The sequence below is a fragment of the Tursiops truncatus genome, chromosome 7 (assembly GCF_011762595.2).
Source record: "Tursiops truncatus isolate mTurTru1 chromosome 7, mTurTru1.mat.Y, whole genome shotgun sequence".
Lineage (NCBI taxonomy): Eukaryota > Metazoa > Chordata > Mammalia > Artiodactyla > Delphinidae > Tursiops > Tursiops truncatus.
The window spans coordinates 96395290-96414894 of NC_047040.1; the positions used below are offsets into that span (position 1 = coordinate 96395290).

At 41.6% G+C, this 19605-nt stretch overlaps 1 protein-coding gene across 6 annotated transcripts in view; it reads left to right on the forward strand.

Annotated features, from left to right (window-relative positions):
• The window catches only part of NCKAP5 (NCK associated protein 5), a 1063199-nt gene that overhangs the window by 220983 nt on the left and 822611 nt on the right, over nucleotides 1-19605 (forward strand). The gene's annotated exons all lie outside the window — the stretch shown is intronic.

The following is a 19605-nucleotide window of genomic DNA, read 5'->3' on the forward strand; positions in this document are numbered from 1 at the left end:
GATGGAGGATTCTAGGGTTCTTTATCCTGTGGTTCTATAAATGTCTTGAAATAGATAAATAATAAATTTACTTTGATAATCTTTGTCTTTAGGATTTTCTTCCTTCCACAGTGTCTTCTGATTGAGGTGATCTGATGTCTAGGAAGAATCATCATACACTGTTTAACTTAACTGAATGCTGTTCTTGCTTTAGAGTTAGGAGATGAAGATAATAAAATACTTCAAGTTTTTTTTCTATAAAATTGAAACTATTGTTTGATATATTACTGGATGATTTATTTGGAGATTTTTAAATCCCTCCTGCCTTGTATATAAATTCACTTATTTAACAATGACTTTATTTATGTAGCAATGCTAGGAACAGGAGGAAAAACATGAAGGGGAGAGGCTCCCTCAGGGAGTTCAATATCTAGTGATGTGAAGACATATACCAAATTGCGGTAAGTTGAAGAGTAGCAACTTCTAACACCAGAGAATGGCAGCAGAGGCGAGGTGCTCCCCTGGGTTTCTACAGGTAGGGCTTGGGGCTGGGACTGCACAATGAGGGCATGTAAAAATGTGCCTTACTTTGATGACATCCTTTTCTTGCATGTTTCACAGTCTAACTCCTGACTCTTCAGTCTTGTTCTGAATGGGTTGACAGATTGATTTCGCACTGTTTCCTCCAATGACCTTTCTGTCATGTTGATATCTTACATTTTAGAAATCATTAAGCAGGGGCCATTTGGGAGGATTCTGCCCAGGCAGGGAATGCATCAGCTGTGCCCTGCTTTCTCCTCCCCACCCTTGTGCCACATTAGATGCATGATTGTGAATGATGTTTCCCAGTGAGGTTGGGTGACAGTGTCCCCATTCCATATTAACAGCCATAGGTTTAAATTGATAGCACATGGATTATTCTCTGTCAGTGGATTTCCTTCTTGTGCACATGTTCCTTTTAACCAGGACTTCCCCTGCTCCCATATTTCCTGTCTCGTGGACTGCTCCAGATCTACTGCTTGTTTTCCCACTCATGGAGTCTCTCCCAGTAGGCTACATTTCATGCTTTGGTTCTTCAAATGGTCCCTTGTCTTGGGAACAGGGGATGCCCTTCAGTGTGCCCTGAACTCGCATAAATGGAAAACAGTTCTCTCAAGGAGAGGAGGTTGCTTTTGACATGGTGTTGTTTTTGAGCCAAGCATTATGATTTTTGGCCAGTTGGCTGTTTTCTTCTCCATCTCAGAGAATTGAAATGTGAACATAGTGGAGTGGGCTGAGTAGCTGTTTCAGGGGACTCATTTGCTAGATCACCTGTCCTAAAGAAGGCTAAATGGAATCCTTTCTTTTCTGGGAAGTATTTTCTCTTCTAAATTGGCTTGTGCAGCTCACATGTAGCCCCAGTTACTCAGTGTGTGTATAATTATATGTGAAGAAAGACCACACACAATTGTATCTTAGAAGGGAAATGTTTGAAGCTCCCATCACTTCTTTTCTGACGAGGAGACTTGTCCTCAGTGGGACCTATCGGTATGAAATGGCAAAGCCACACAGGTGCTTTAGCTCCGAAGGAGTGAAACGTCCTAATTCATGTTCGGGTCCAGGTCTCTGGGACTGTGGGGTTACCTGGCATCAGACAGCACTAGGGATGCAGGTCATCTGGCTGACAGACACTGGAATTGTCACTCTCTCTGCCTTGCTGTGGAAACGGAAGGTTTAGCTCAAAAACCGATGTGTTCTAAGTGAAGTGGATCTGTTACCTTGGCAGAAAAACCAGCGCTATGCCTCTGTGTGATTGTTACATGGCTGTGTGTGGCATTCCAGGGAAAAGATCCGTTAGAAGACAGACAAGGTCTCACAACTCACTTTTCAATAGAAAATGACTTGGCTTTCACTGATGAAGTTGATTACAGGAAAGGATACTCACGAGTCCCTGGGGTATAAGCTTTCTGATATCTGCACATGAATAGGTCCCAGCCAGCCCAATTCCCTGAAATGCGGGCCTTCAGTTTCTTTGCAACGTGAAAGGTGGAGAGACGTGAGGTGAGAGCTTGTTCCCAGTGAACTTGCCTTGCATTTAATAAGCGCTGCTGATGGAAAGGAAGTAGTGAGCTCCATGACCAGAATGTCAGAGTCAAGAATGGCTTCTGGATCTCACTTGAGCGTTCCTGATTAGACTGTACAGAGAGCAAGATTTCCCACTTGCTTATAGAGTAACCCCCATGATACTGAATCATCTACGAAAAGCATATTCATATTACAGATAGATTTTATAATTGAGCATTCATATATCATAGGTTTAAAAAGAAGTAACACTAGGACTATACAAAAGACCAAGAAGAAGAAAAAAAGAAAAAGTATACTGCATAGTATATTCTCTCCAGTAAGTGGAGAGATTAATTTTAAAATTTAGTGAAAATTCCTTAAAGTATATAACTTTACTTCATATTTTCTGTCTATTACACATTATAACACGTGTTTCAAAGTGTTATAGTATCTTGCTCATGCTGTTACCAGGATAAACTATTCCAACTTAGTTCTAACTGAATTATTGACTTTTCCAGGCTTGTTCTTCTAATAATCAATTATTGGAATGTTTTGTGTTTGTGTGTGTACATGTGGTGGTGTATGTACCAACAGTGGGCATAGTTGAGGTTTGGTGCTGTAAGGGATACAAAAAGACAGAATATCGTTCCTCACCTCACTAAGGTGATAATCTAATTGGAAGTATAAGAGTACCACTCAAGAAATAATTGTAGAACCTGACAATGTGTATGTTACTAGGTACTAAGTGGTGTAGTGCTCATTTTACTTTTTTAACATCTTTATTGGAGTATAATTCCTTTACAATGCTGTGTTAGTTTCTGCTTTATAACAAAGTGAATCAGCTATACGTATACATATATCCCCATATCTCCTCCCTCTTGCGTCTCCCTCCCATCCTCCCTATCCCTCCCCTCTAGGTGCTCACAAAGCACCGAGCTGATCTCCCTGTGCTATGCGGCTGCTTCCCACTAGCTATTTTACATTTGGTAGTGTATATATGTCCATGCCACTCTTTCACTTCGTCCCAGCTTACCCTTCCCCCTCCCCATGTCCTCAAATCCATTCTCTGTGTCTGCGTCTTTATTCCTGTCCTGCCTCTAGGTTCTTCATGACCACTTTTTTTAAAATTCCATATATATGTTTTAGCATACGGTATTTGTTTTTTTTCTTTCTGACTTACTTCACTCTGTATGACAGATTCTAGGTCCATCCACCTCACTACAAATAACTCAATTTCGTTTCTTTTTATGGCTCAGTAATATTCCATTGTTTATATGTGCCACATCTTCTTTATCCATTCATCTGTCAATGGACACTTAGGTTACTTCTGTGTCCTGGCTATTGTAAGTAGAGCTGCCATGAATATTGTGGTACATGACTCTTTTCGAATTAAGGTTTTCTCAGGGTATATGCCCAGTAGTGGGATCGCTGGGTCGTATGGTAGTTCTATTTTGAGTTTTTTAAGAAACCTCCATACTGTTCTCCATAGTGGCTGTATCAATTTACATTCCCACCAACAGTGCAAGAGGGTTCCCTTTTCTCCACCCCCTCTCCAGCATTTATTGTTTGTAGATTTTTTTATGATTGCCATTCTGACTGGTGTGAGGTGATATCTCACTGTAGTTTTGATTTGCATTTCTCTAATGATTAATGATGTTGAGCATTCTTTCATGTGTTTGTTGGCAGTCTGTATATCTTCTTTGGAGAAATGTCCATTTAGGCCTTCTGCCCATTTTTGCATTGGGTTGTTGTTTTTTTGCTATTGAGCTGCATGAGCTGCTTGTAAATTTTGGAGATTAATCCTTTGTCAGTTGCTTCATTTGCAAATATTTTCTCCCATTCTAAGAGTTGTCTTTTCATCTTGTTTATGGGTTCCTTTGCTATGCAAAAGCTTTTAAGTTTCATTAGGTCCCATTTATTTATTTTTGTTTTTATTTCCATTACTTTAGGAGGTGGGTCAAAAAGGATCTTGTTATGATCTATGTCATAGAGTGTTCTGCCTATGTTTTCCTATAAGAGTTTGATAGTGTCTGGCCTTACATTTAGGTCTTTAATCCATTTTGAGTTTATTTTTGTGTATGGTGTTAGGGAGTGTTCTAATTTCATTCTTTTACATGTAGCTGTCCAGTTTTCCCAGCACCACTTATCGAAGAGGCTGTCTTTTCTCCATGCTATATTCTTGCATCCTTTATCAAAAATAAGGTGACAGTATGTGCATGGGTTTCTCTCTGGGCTTTGTATCCTGTTACATTGATCTGTATTTCTATTTTTGTGCCACTACCATACTGTCTTAATTACTGTAGCTTTGTAGTATAGTCTGAAGTCAGGGAGCCTGATTCCTCCAGCCATGTTTTTCTTTCTCAAGATTGCTTTGGCTATTCAGGGTCTTTTGTGTTTCTATACAAATTGGGAAATATTTTGTTCTAGTTCTGTGAAAAAGTGCCACTGGTAGTTTGATAAGGATTGTATTGAATCTGTAGATTTCTTTGGGTATTATAGTCATTTTCACCATGTTCATTCTTCCAATCCAAGAATATGGTATATCTCTCCATCTATTTGTATCATCTTTAATTTCTTTCATCAGTGTCTTATAGTTTTCTGCACACACATCTTTTGTCTCCTCAGGTAGGTTTATTCCTAGGTATTTTATTCTTTTTGTTGCAGTGGTAAATGGCAGTGTTTCCTTAATTTCACTTTCAAATTTTTCATCATTAGTGTATAGGAATGCAAGAGATTTCTGTGCATTAATTTTGTATTCTGCTACTTTACCAAATTCATTGATTAGCTCTAGTAGTTTTCTGGTTGCATCTTTAGGATTCTCTATGTATAGTATCATGTCATCTGCAAACAGGGACAGCTTTACTTCTTCTTTTCCAATTTGGATTCCTTTTATTTCTTTTTCTTCTCTGATTGCTGTGGCTAAAACTTCCAAAACTATGTTGAATAATAGTGGTGAGAGTGGGCAACCTTGTCTTGTTCCTGATCTTAGAGGAAATGGTTACACTTTTTCACCATTGAGAACGATTTTGGCTGTGGTGGTGTCATATAGGACCTTTATTATGTTGAGGTAAGTTCCCTCTATACCTACTTTCTGGAGGGTTTTTATCATAAATGGGTGTTGAATTTTGTTAAAAGCTTTTTCTGCATCTACTGAGTTGATCATATAATTTTTCTTAAATTTGTTAATGTGGTATATCACATTGACTGATTTGCACATATTGAAGAATCCTTGCATTCCTGGGATAAACCTCACTCAATCATGGTGTATGATCCTTTTAATGTGCTGTTGGATTCTGTTTGCTAGTATTTTGTTGTGGATTTTTGCATCTATGTTCATCAGTGCTATTGGCCTGTAGTTTTCTTTCTTTGTGACATCTTTTTCTGGTTTCAGTATCAGGGTGATGGTGGCCTCATAGAATGGGCTTGGGAGTGTTCCTCCCTATGGTATATTTTGGAAGAGTTTGAGAAGGATAGGTGTTAGCTCTTCTCTAAATGTTTGATAGAATTCGCCTGTGAAGCCATCTGGTCCTGGGCTTTTGTTTGTTGGAAGATTTTTAATCACAGTCTCAATTTCAGTGCTTGTGATTGGTCTGTTCATATTTTCTATTTCTTCCTGGTTCAGTCTTGGAAGATTGTGCTTTTCTAAGAATCTGTCCATTTCTTCCAGGTTGTCCATTTTATTGGCATGTAGTTGCTTGTAGTAATTCTCTTGATCCTTCGTATTTTTGCAGTGTTGGTTGTTACTTTTTCTTTTTCATTTCTAATTCTATTCATTTGAGTCTTCTCCCTTTTTTCCTTGATGAGTCTGGCTAATGGTTTATCGATTTTGTTTATCTTCTCAAAGAACCAGCTTTTAGTTTTATTGATTTTTACTCTTTTTTCCTTCATTTCCTTTTCATTTATTTCTGATCTGATCTTTATGATTTCTTTTCTTCTGCTAACTTCGGGGTATTTTTGTTCTTCCTTCTCTAATTGCTTTAGGTGTAAGGTTAGGTTGTTTATTTGATATGTCTCTTGTTTCTCGAGGTAGGATTGTATTGCTATAAACTTCCCTCTTAGAACTGCTTTTGCTGCATCCCAGAGGTTTTGGGTTGTTGTGTTTTCATTGTCATTTGTTTCTAGGTATTTTTTGATTTCCTCTGACTTCTTCAATGATCTCTTGGTTATTTAGTAGTGTATTGTTTAGCCTCCATGTGTGTGTATTTTTTCAGATTTTTTCCTGTAATTGGTATCTAGTCTCATATTGTATGTTCAGAAAAGATACTTGATATGATTTCAGTTTTCTTAAATTTACCAAGGCTTGATTTGTGACCCAAGATATGATCTATCCTACGGAATTTTCCATGAGCACTTGAGAAGAAAATGTATTCTGTTGTTTTGGGATGGAATGTCCTATAAATATCAGTTAAGTCCATCTGGTTAAATGTATCATTTAAAGCTTGTGTTTCCTTTTTTATTTTCATTTTGGATGATCTGTCCTTTGGTGAAAGTGGGGTGTTAAAGTCCCCTACTATGATTGTGTTACTGTCAGTTTCCACTTTTATGGCTATTAGCATTTGCCTTATGTACTGAGGTGCTCCTATGTTGGGTGCATAAATATTTACAATTGTTATATCTTCTTCTTGGATTGATCCCTTGATCAATATGTAGGGTCCTTCTTTGTCTCTTGTAGTAGTGTTTATTTTACAGTCTATTTTGTCTGATATGAGAATTGCTCTTCCAGCTTCCTTTGATTTCCATTTGCATGGAATATCTTTTTCCATCCCCTCACTTTCAGTCTGTATGTGTCCCTAGGTCTGAAGTGGGTCTCTTGCAGACAGCATCTATATGGGTCGTGTTTTTGTATCCATTCAGCCAGTCTGTGTCTTTTGGTTGGAGCATTTAATCTATTTACATTTCAGTTAATTATTGATATGTTTATTCCTATCACCATTTTTTAAAATTGTTTTGGGTTTATTATTGTAGGTCTTTTCCTTCTCTTGTGTTTTCCACTTACAGAAGTTCCTTTAGCATTTGTTGTAAAGCTGGTTTGGTGGTACTGAATTCTCTTAGCTTTTGCTTGTCTGTAAAGATTTTAATTTCTGCATCAAATCTGAATGAGATCCTTTCTGGGTAGAGTAATATGGTGTAGGTTTTTCCCTTTCATCACTTAAAATATGTCCTGCCACTCCCTTCTGGCTTGCAGAGTTTCTGCTGAAAGATCAGCTGTTAACCTTATGGGGATTCCCTTGTATGTTCTTTGTCGTTTTTCCCTTGCTGCTTTTAATATTTTTTCTTTGTCTTTAATTTTTGATAGTTTGATTAATATGTTTCTTGGCGTGATTCTCCTTGGGTTTATCCTGTATGGGACTCTCTGTGCTTCCTGGACTTGATTAACTATTTGCTTTCGCATAGTAGGGAAGTTTTCAACTATAATCTCTTCAAATATTTTCTCAGTCTCTTTCTCTTCTTCTGGGACACCTATAATTCGTATGTTGGTGCATTTAATATTTTCCCAGAGGTCTCTGAGACTGACCTCAATTCTTTTCATTCTTTTTTCTTTATTCTGCTCTTTGGTATTTATTTCCACTGTTTTAACTTCCAGGTCACTTATCCTTTCTTCTGCCTCAGTTATTCTGCTATTGATTCCTTCTAGAGAATTCTTTATTTCATTTATTGTGTTTTCCATCATTGTTTGTTTGCTCTTTAGTTCTTCTAGGTCCTTGTTAAACGTTTCTTGTATTTTCTCCATTCTATTTCCAAGATTTTGGATCATCTGTACTATCATTACTCTGAATTCTTTTCAGGTAGACTGCCTACTTACTCTTCATTTGTTTGGTCTGGTGGGTTTTTACCTTGTTCCTTCATCTGCTGTGTGTTTTCTGTCTTCTCATTTTGCTTAACTTACTGTGTTTGGGGTCTCCTTTTCGCAGGCTGTACATTGATATTTCCCATTGTGTTTGTTGTCTGCCCCCAGTGACTAAGTTTAGTTCAGTGGGTTTTGTAGGCTTCCTGGTGGAGGTGACTGGTGCCTGTGTTTTGGTGAATGAGGCTGTATCTTGTCTTTCTGGTGGGCAGGACCACGTCCAATTGTGTGTTTTGGGGTGTCTGTGACGTTTTTATGGTTTTAGGCAGCCTCTCTGTAGTGTTCTGGTCTTTGAGTGGAGCTGGGTCTTAGCGTTGAGATGGAGATCTCTGGGAGAGCTTTTGCCATTTGATATTATGAGGAGCTGGGAGGTCTCTCGTGGCCTAGTGTTCTGAATTCAGCTCTCCCACCTCAGAGACACAGGCCTGACACCCAGTCGGAGCACCACAGCCCTGTCAGCCACATGGCTCAGAAGAAAAGGGAGGAAAAAAGAAAGAATGAAAGAAAAATAAAATAAAGTTATTGAAATAAAAAATAATTATTAAAAATAAAAAAATTAAAAAGTGATAAAAGAAAGAAAGAAGAGACAACCAAACCAAAAAACAAATCCAACAATGATAACAAGCACTAAAAACTATACTAAAACAAACAAACAAACAAAAATGGTTAGAGAGAACCCTATGGCAAAAAGCCATATGACAAATGGCAAAAGCACCACTATACAGAAAAAATTCTCACGAAGAAGCATACACATACACACTCACAAAAAGAGAAAAAGGAAAAAAATACATATAACATTGCTCCCAAAGTCCACTGCCTCAATTTTGGGATGATTGGTTGTCTATTCAGGTATTCCACAGATGCAGGTTACATCAGGTTGATTGTGGAGATTTAATCCGCTGCTTCTGGGGCTGCACAGGGAAATTTCCCTTTCTCTTCTTTGTTTGCACAGCTCCTGGGGTTCAGCTTTGGATTTGGCCCTGCCTCTGCATGTAGGTTTCCTGAGCGTGTCTGTTCTTCACTCAGACTGGACAGGGTTAAAGCAGCAGCTGATTCGGGGGCTCTGGCTCATTCAGGCCGGGGGGAGGGAGGGGTACAGAATGCATGGAGAGCCTGTGGTGGCGGAGGCCGGCGTGACGTTGCGTCAGCCTGAGGCGCCGTGTGTTCTCCCGGGGAAGTTGTCCCTGGATCATGGGACCCTGGCAGGGTGCACAGGCTACCAGGAGGGCAGGTGTGGATAGTGACCTGTGGTTGCACACAGGATTCCTGGTGGCTGCTGCAGCAGCCTTAGCGTCTCATGCCCGTCTCTGGTGTCCGCACTGATAGCCACGGCTCATGCCCATCCCTGGAGCTCATTTAGGTGGTGCTCTGAATCCCCTCTCCTTGTGCACTCGAAACAATGGTCTCTTGCCTCTTTGGCAGCTCCAGACCTTTTCCTCAACTCCCTCCCGGCTAGCTGTGGTGCACTAGCCCCCAGTCTTCTCCCTGCGATCCGACCTCCAAAGCCTGAGCCTCAGCTCCCAGCCCCCGCCTGCCCCGGCGGGCCAGCAGACAAGCCTCTTGGGCTGGTGAGTGCTGGTTGGCGCCGATCCTCTGTGCAGGAATCTCTCCACCTTGCCCTCTGTTGCTGTGCTCTCCTCCCTGGCTCCGAAGCTTCCCCCCCTCCGCCACCCGCAGTCTCCGCCCGCAAAGGGGCTCCTAGTGTGTGGAAACCTTTCCTCCTTCACAGCTCCCTCCCAGAGGTGCAGGTCCCCTCCCTATTCTTTTGTCTCTGTTTATTCTTTTTTCTTTTGCCCTACCCAGGTACGTGGGGCTTTCTTGCCTTTTGGGAGGTCTGAGGTCTTCTGCCAGCGTTCAGTAGGTGTTCTGTAGGAGTTGTTTCACATGTAGATGTATTTCTGATGTATTTGTGGGGAGGAAGGTGATCTCCCCGTCTTACTCTTCCGCCATCTTGAAGGTCTCTTCTGTAGTTCTCATTTTAATGACTGGGCAGTGAAAAGAAGGGGGAAATGCATGTGGAATTGGAGGAGAGGGAGTCAGGGGACATGCTTGGTGTACCCATACGGTTTGGGCAGGTAGAAGGCAGATGGTGAGAGTTCTCTCTGTGATGCACAGTAGATGCATTTCTCCCTACCATACACAATGCGTTAGTATGCAAAAGCTACTGTAACAAATCACATGCAGTGGGTGGCTTGACAAAACAGAAGTTTATTCTCTCACAGTTTTGGGGACTAGGAGTCTGAATCCAGAGTCAGCCTGGCTGTGTTCCCTGTGAAGGCTCTAAGGAAGCATCCTTCTTTGCCTGTTCTAGCTTCCGGTGGTTGCCAGCAGTTCTTGGCTTGTGGCAGCATAACTTCATTCCCGGTATTCATATTCATATGGCCATCTTCCCTCTGTGTCTGTATCTGCATCCGCATCTCTGTTTCCTTATAAGGGTACTAGTCATTGCACAGAGCCCAGTATGACCCCATCTTAACTTGTTTCTTGTGCAAAGACCCTGTCTCCAAATAAGGTCACATACTACTGCGTGGGTGTGAATTTGAGGGTGGGGCACTCTTTTACCCAGTACACACAGTTTGAGCAATACAGTCATAAATTTCTGTCTTATTTTTGAAAAAACATTCTTTCAGCATGTGGAAATCCCAAGGTTTCTCATTTTCCCTTGTGGAAAAAGGTGGAGAAATGTGGTCTGGATACAAATACTATGTGGTGGATTAGATCTTGGTTGAGTTATTGCCCCCAAAGAGAGATTGATGTCAATCAAAAGAAGGTTTTTGTGGCATGCTCCACACTCCTTTTCCTGACCCTGGGGCTGTTCAAGTTTTGGGTCAATGATGTGAATAAAGATAATAAAAGCTATGTCTATCCTATTTGAGGATAGCACATGACTGAATTTTTTAACGTTCAGTCAAAGAAAGATGTTAAAGGGCAAAGAAAGTTGAGAAAAGGATATTTAACAGAAGTAAATGTGAAGTTTAATATAGTTCTAAAATCAAGTGTATGTTAGAGTGTCAGAGGGCTGTTGACTTTGTAACAATATACATTTGAATAGCCAATAATAATCTCAATATGAATGGCTCCCACAAAGGTAATGTGTAAACCAGAAGCTGCACTAATGGAATGAGGGAGACCATCATCTTCCTCTACTTCAGGCTGGTTAAATTATATTGCAAATAACTGTGTTCAGGGGATGTTACCAAATATTAGAAGAAATTTGATGGACATTTTAGAATGTATTCAGAGAACAATGGTCAGGGGAATAAACGACTCAAGATGACATTACTTGAGGGATGGATGGGACTTGGAATGTTAGTCTGAAGAACAGATGGGAAGAATCAGGCTGAACAAGTCAGCTTTCTTTTAAATCTTCAAAGGTAGTTTGTATGTATGTTTGTTTGGAAGAGGGATTCTACTTTAGCCTGTATTGCCCCAAGAGGCCATGTTTGGACAAATCAGTGAATGTTTCTGGGAGGTATATCTTTGACACCTTGTAACAGGACCCCTGATGCAGAGATACAGGTATTGCCTGAGAGATGGGGAATTCCTAAAACTGGAGGTGCTCAAGCAGAGATGCATGGCTATTTGACAGACAGTTGTCATGACAATTCATTTGACGGAAATGATGCTATTTGGCCTGTAAGAGGCCTTATACCTCTGAGTTTTATAACTTCTTTTGAAAGAAAATGCTATAAAATTCTGTGAGATTTGGAAGACCAATAATGATGTTAATTATATATTTTAACCTCCCTTTATGGTGCAAATCGATACAGCATGTAAAAGAGAAAAGGTAATAAAGTCAAGATGATACAATCTATGATCTCAACTTTGAGATGAAATTCACTTCAGTTTGGCCTGTCGATCTTGGAGTGGAATATTTCAGAAGCTGGAGAGTTATTCAAAAGAACTGCTGTGCCTTAGGGCAAACTGGTATATTTCCTTGTTCAGGGAATTCTTTAGGTTGGAAGGGGCCTTAAAGTCTACCTATTTCAGAGGTATCTGGGTTTAGTATTTTTGTCTTCAGGAAAACATATATTCCCTGTGATCTGTACAATGCCATTCACGTATTTTGATAATTTTCCATTCTAATATATTCTAAAATTCTTTAACTCTTGTGCGTATAAAATAGATGACTTAGAATCACTTTTGCCTAAGGCACAAGGGCACTGCATTTTTTAGGCTGAAGTTGAAGAAAAAAGGAACAAAAGCCAGTGTCAGAAATTCAGTTTCTAGCACACATAAGATGAGAGTTGATAGCAGTTTAGGGAATATTTTTTCATTTATCCATTTACTGATCCACCAAAGAATTATAGCACAGCTACTCTATAGGCATCAAGAACGTAAAGTGCACAGAACTCATACTTGATCTTGCACTTTCAGTGTAGGAGGGAGAGCTCATTTGGTATAGTATGATAAGTGCTCTTACGGAGGAATATTCAGAGTGCCTGGAAATGTCAAAGAGCATAAAATACACAATGGGGAGAAAAGACCACTAAGCACAGCCTATATATAAAACAGATAATCAACAAGGATTTATTGTATAGCACAGGGAATTATAGCCATTATTTTGTAATAGCCTGTAATGGACTAAAATCTGCAAAACTACTGGATCACTATGCTGTATACCTGAAACTAATATAATGTAAATCAACTCTACTTCAATTTTTTAAAATAATAATTTAAAAAGAAAGTCGACTCAATTGAATAAATACAGCTTCATAGACAACTCAAAAAAAAAAACGCCTATATCTTTGTTCGTGTGTGCATCTTGTGTGTGTCGGTGTAAACATAGCGTCTTATCTCCCTATGTTATTTTACAGAAAGGAGAAAGATGATTCGAAAGATTGAGAAGCAGATGACTAAAAGGCTGAAATAGCTACAGAAATCCAGGTTCCTCTCTTATCAATAAGCTTTTTGAAAGGGAAAAAAATACCTTATGGAAAAGCTGCGCAAACATGCACTTCTAGGCAGAGTTCAACTTGCAGCCTTTGGAGAAATCTCAGAGAATGCCGAATCAAGCATTGGCATGTGCTGCTTTTGTTTTAGATTTAACAAGTCTTTCCTCTTGACTGCTCAGGGCAAACAGTTGGATTACTTGACGTGATTCTACACAGAATGGATTAAATTGGGGCTTGTTCTTCCTCCCAAGTCAATGAAATGCATGAGCTTCCTCATGCCAGAACGTTTCAGAGGTTTGATTTATGGCAAAGGGTTTCCGGAAACTTACAAATTGTACAAATTGTGCTGCTTCTTTTTTCCAGAATAAATATCAAACCTCTTATTGGAATGAGTGCTGACAAAGGGGAGAATACATTCAACAGGAAAATAAGTCTTGCCTTCATTTGAGAAGTTAACATAATCAAAATACTATGGGAGGAATAACTTAGAAGTAGAAATTTTAAGTGTACGGACTTAGGACACTGATCTGCTGACTCATCTCTGCTTTATTCTGTTGCTGTGTCTGTTGCTTCATGTCAGCCTCTTTATAATATAGTGAATAGGTGTGTTTGCTTTAGACTGATAGGTATTCTCAGCAGTGACCTTAAAGCTATGTAAGCCAAAAGCCCACGCATGTGGACAGAACCATTGGAAGTACCGTGTGTGGAACCCTGTCTCAGCAGGCTGGACAGACTAGCTACCCTTTAGGGCATCAACATAAGGCCACAGAGAGAAGTGTAAGATGATAGTGCCTCGAGACTGTGAGTTTTCCTCCATTTAAAACAAAGAAACAGACTTTGAAAATAAGTTATTAAGCAGATTAACTTAGGGTTTGTTATTTACTTAAGAAGACCATTCTACTCAAAGAAGGAGTTCAGGGACCTTGTCATTGACCTCTGAATTCTATATGTAGCTCGGTAAAAGATGCAAATGGAGTTTTCTCTTAAATATTGCGCCTCTCTTGGGTCTATGGTGATTTGCCTCCTGGCCACTCATGGCCTGGTTGAGGGGAGGGTAGGAGTGGATGGTGGGGAAAGCTGCAGTCGGGAGTTACAGTCATTCATGTTGGGGCTCCTCACAGTAAAGCCAGGAGCTCTACCCGCAGCCCATCGGAATCATCAGTTCAGCTGTACCAATGGCCCTGCTTGGTTGGCTCCTTGCTTAACTGACCTTCCACATTTGGGCTTATTGGGCTCATGCGTGCAACTCACCTGGAGGTCTTGCTTTGCTGACTGCATGCCTTTGGTTTCTTTCTCTGGTTCCTCTTCTTTCGCACCTGCTAAGTGTGTGTCTTTCTAAGTTGCTTCTCCATCTTCCCTCCCATCTCTGCCCCTCCTCCCCTCACTTCTCGCTGCCTCTCCCTTTCCCTCCCCTCTCTCCCAAGATCAGCTCATCCCCTCCCCAAGTCTAGCTGTCAGCTCTGCACAGGCGCCCTCCAGATGCGCACCTTTAGCTTCTGTCACTCTTCTAAGCTTCATCCCTGACTTTGACCTGCTTCTTGGCATCTTCATCTGGTTGATCCAGGGCACAAGAAGTGATTGCTCCTGGAAGAACCAAATAGCACCTCGTATTCACTCCTCTGAGGGACACTGATCGCTGTGAACCAAAAGCTCTGAGTGTTGTGCAGTGAGAAGGGTTTGGAGTTTGAAGCTAGAGGATCTGGGATTTTAATCCAAGGTCTGCAAAAGTCAGCCTCCATTTTTTTGCTTACACAATTGTGATAATGATAATAACCAAGTCACAGATTTTTATGAGAATTAAGTCAGATATATATGAAAAGCATTTTAAAACTAGCATTTAAAAAAAAACCTTAGTTTTATTTAAAACTAGTTGCTTTGCATTTTATTTTAAATATATTCCCCACAATCCTGACATATTGTAAGCTTCTAGGATCTGGTGTCAAATGATTATTTGTGAATAAATCCATAAGATTCAACTTGCCAAACCTTCTAACCATGAGTTCCCTGTTTTCAAAAACCCATGTCTCACATTAGTTGAGATCTACCTAGATGTGGGAGCTGTGGCAAGGCGATGAAACATGAGAGAGAAAGTTGAAATTATCTAGTACTTTTGCAACTTGCCCTCTTGTATAAGGAGAATGGCCTTTAAATAAATTATTCCCTTTCCCAAATGAATCACTCAGTCATAAGATAATGTTTAGCATCCTCTTGTGAAATAAACAAAATGATCTAAGGAATCACTTCTTATTATCAACTACCATCTGTTCAGGCCCCTTGAAATCTTAAAAGGAAAAGAATTAGTTAAAACAATTCTTTGCATGGAGAACACAATCCATGGGAGAATTGTATTGGGTGAAGGTTCAAGAAGTCAGCTGCGGAGGGAACATTTGGAGAATAGATGGATACAAAGAAGCGAGGAGGCCACTGCCTGGCTCAGGTGTCAGGCCTTGGGTTCAGAGGGGCCAGCAGTCAAGTGAGGGGTGAACTCTGACTCTTGTTCTACTTGAGTCAATAAGTGGGAAAGCAAAGATCAGAGTGCAAGGAAGGAGAACACGGGATCCCGGCAGTCCCCACAGTTAACACCCGGAGACACTTTTAATCAGCTCCTGATTTGAGATTGGTGTCTCACGTCTGTTATCTCACTTTATCCTTTTAACACCCCTCTGGGATAAGAAGGGCAGGGATCCTTATCCTCTTGTTTGACAGCAGAAAGAAAGAGAGAGAGAGGTACAATGGGTCTCAACTTTCTGTCTTGTAGATTAAACATTAAGAAGGTATTTTTAAGCAATACCAGGAGATGTGTAACTCTAAAAAAAAAAAGAACAATCCTTCCGGTTTTTGTCTTAAAAAGTTCTTTATAATTTGGCGAACTTTCTGAGGTCCTCATGCCCTTATGTTAGCAGTTCCATTGTACTTAAACAGTTTAGCCCTAAGATACTATGGGCACTGCTCTAGATCGTGTTCCCAAAACTCAAGCACATCATTCCTTCATTCTTTCTGATCTCTTTCCTCATGTGGAGAATGGGACAAAGTGTCAGAGATTTGGACACCTACCAGCTTTATTTAAAGACCTCATATAAGGTCAATCACGAGAATGGGAATTTAGGACAATGAAGAAGACTAAAAAAATAATGAATAAACCAACCACAGGCTAGTTTTAAAAACAATATTTATACACTCACCAGGAATTGAAATGTCTCAAAATCCTATGCTTGTTAAGTTTTTCTTGTGCATTGATTAAACATCTTGCATGCAATTAGGAGCAGCCATTTGCCCTGGGCAATGGTGTGAAAATGTCTGAAACGTATCAGTGAATAAGCTTGCTGGAATCTTGACTTCTAGTTTCAAAAGTCAGCTCTTAAGTTCAAAGACAGCAAAGATCACCAGGAGAATGCAGATAGACTCAACTGGTCGCTTTACTCATCTTTCCCCTACTCCCCTCTTCCAGCAAAGAAAATAGCACTGAAGAGGAAAGAGCAGGTTTGAAAAGGAAGCAGGAAACTGAGGGATGAGCTGGGGCAGCCACTGATGGATGCCTGCTTGAAGCTTGTGGGTCAGAGGAAAGTATGACTGTCCATGGGTGTGGCCTGGCTAAATATAGAGCAGCCACCTTGGGGCACGTGCCCTGGGCTGTGTGGCACACTGAGAATGGCAGTAGAGTGATTCATGCCAGAGAGGCTGCAGTCAGTTCAAAGGTCTCAGGAAGTTCCTGCAAGCAGAGTCTAGAAGTGAGCTGCAGGAGAGAGAGGGCCCAGGGAGGAAGGGCCTATCCCATGGAGGAACATCGGAAGGAAACAGGAGGGTTCCTGCCAGGGATGGGCTGAACCTCAGTGCTTTGCCACACCACACAGTCCGAGTGGAGTTGTGGGATCCTTCAGACCAGCCGCTGGCCGTCACTGAGGAGCATCGTTGTATGCTTTTGTTAAATTCCAGGCAGGAAGAGTCATGTATAGAGCAAAGGCCAGCACTGAAAAGAGAGAGAGCAGGGCCAGGCAGTGGATTTGCTCTTCCGCCTCCCCTATAGGCGTTTGTGAAGTTCACACTGACCCTAGACAGACAGGGCAAGGAGAGTCAAGGGAGAGCATCTTCATGCTAAATGTGACATCCTCTAACCTTGAACCTCTGAGGAAACTGGCTTGAGAAAACTCTGGAGTGGCTAGTTTAAGATCCTCTTTTTGTTTTTTGCCATCCAACAGGATAGGTACAGAAAGTAAAGCTACATCTTGGTAAATGTGTGTTTGGGATGATGCAATTCATATCACTTAAAAAAATAACATGCGGAGGCAGCCTCAAATTTGAGATGAACACCTAGAAATTTACATGCAGCTGATGGTGGGAATGTTCTAGAGGCGGGAATGCCTTCAAGCCTGCAGACTTTGTCATCTGAGCAGCTCTCTGAGATGGGCTGACTTAAGGCTGCCTGGCTCTGTGCTGTGCTGGCTGGGAATCGGCTTCATCTCGGAGGGCACGAGTCTCCCCTTTCAGTAGCTCAGCAGACACTTACAGGGCCTAGCACTGCTGCTTGGATTAGACGTGGATAATGTATGGTCACAGCACCAGGGAGCTGAGCTGGCTCTCAGCCCAGTGGGCCAACAGCTTTGAAGACACCAGTTATGAAGTAGTAGAATATGAGAGCCACACTTGAGGCGGGGAGCAGTGGGAGGGGCCTTAGGAGGGCTTTATGGTAGAGGTGATGCTGGCAGCATCAACCTGGGTTAGTGATCTCTGCTTTTCCTGGGCCTATTAGAATGGAGAGAAAGAGGCAGCGAAAATGGAATGCGGAAGAGGGAGAGTGAGAGGAAGAGAGGGAGCGAGAGGCTATCTGTGTTATTTCTGCTCAGCAAAAGCTTCACAAAGCCCAGATGCTTTGCAGTCAGTGCCACTGGAAGGACTAGCAGAGACCCGGCAGCGCTGTGAAGCAGGCGGATGAATTCTTACCTGGTTTGGACAGCTTCGGGACTTTTCTCTAGATCATATGTAAAAGCATCGTTTAAAAGTCGAAATGCCCCTCTTTCAGTGTTTTGTTTCACCGACTATTGGAAATAATGCTGCAGGCTAGCCCTCACTTCTTTATTCTTAGCTGAGTTCTCCCCCCGACCATCTCCATCGCTTGAGCAGCTCAACCCTTGCCTGTTGATCAGACGGGGATGGTGCTTTTGCCATGCCATTCTGTGCCCAGCAACGTTTGCCAATAATGCTGCAAAGGGGCAACATCCTTCAGCCCCGACTCACAGGAAACACATCGTTTCTCTTCTCCTATCACTCACACGCTCTGCCTACCATGTGCAAGGCACTGTGCCCAGCGTGCTGGGCAATGGCATGAGGTATCAAGTGTGGTCCGTGCCCCAGAGATACTTAGAAGCTGCCCAGAGAATCAATGCATGCAGCCAGAAAATGGAACTAAAGTTCAAGACCATGAGGATTTGGGGCCAGATAGCAGTGGTGCAGACCAGAGTTTTCAACCACTGCACTATTGACCCTCTGCTGTGGGGCTGTCCTGTGCATTGTAGGATGTTTAGTGGCCTTCCTGTTCTACCCCTAGAGGTAACATCCTTGCAGTTGTACAACAAAATAATGTGTCTAGACATTGCCAATGTCCCCTGCGGGGCAAAATCACCCCCAGCTGAGAAACACAGGTACCAACAGTAAGTACATCAGATGTCAGAGGGGAGATGCTAGGTGGCTTGGAGTAGTTACAAGGGTGTGGAACTCTGCAGTGACTCAAAGATGGGGAAGGTATCGATAGGCACAATGGAGTGGGGGAAGTCTTTCCAGAGGATGGCTCTCTTTGTCATTACCACCCCCCCCCCCAGCTCTTCCTATTTGTATAACTCTGTCGAGATTCATTAATTCAGCCCGATCACTGCAACTCTATTTCATTTCCACTCTACCTTCTCCACTTCCTGACTGCCTTGATTGGTATCCCTCAGTCCTTTTCTATCACTGAACAGAGCTTAGGTGTGAGACAATACCTGCCCTTTCAGAGCACCAGAATAGCCTCCTTTGTGTCTGATGCCTCTACCAGGGACTCAGGTTTCGTTAGACATCTACCTGATGTTCCCGTGGAGGGCTGCAGATAACTGTCTGGTAATCTGCCTTCCTCTGTACTTGATTTAGATTTTCCTGTGAAATTGCATTGTCTGCGTGTCTTCAGTTGGTCTTTTTAGTCATTACATCTGTTCCATCTTTAAGCCGTGTGGGCACAATTCTCATTGTTTCCCTGATTTGAAATGCATTTGAATCCTATTTGGAAGTAAGGAAAAGAACAATACTTGGCAGAGTTTTTATGGTAGAAGGACTGAAAGAACAAGATTGGGACAGAGAAGACTGCATAAATATATAAATGAAAATCATGGTTATGGTATGAATTTCCCCTAAGCTGGCTTGGGAAATGCCTAAAGTGACTGGTGTATCCTATGAAGGTTACATTTAAAAGGACTGGTGGCTGGAGAAGAGGAGGCAGCAAGGCCAAAAGCATGAAAGATGTGTGGGATGATGGTTGGTAGAAGAGGTCTGTTTCAAAGAGCTTAAATACTGAATAGGTCACCAAGTTTGTTATCTTAGTTCATTGTTCATTCTGATGCTGAGCTCACTCTATCCCCTTCGTGGGAGTCCCCAAATTATTTTGCACACTGCAGATTCACTGACGTGCAGCTGTGTGGATAATTTGAGCCTGGTCTTTCTTGGGAAGTGTTCTGTATCCCCATCTTGCGAAGACATCCAGCTAGCTAGTTCAGTAGTGCACCGAGCCCATCTGCTGGAAGAGGTCTCATGTTTAGACATTGATGAACTTCATTGCAAGTTGCCTTGAAAGTTCAGCTTGATGCCAGACCTTTGCTCTTC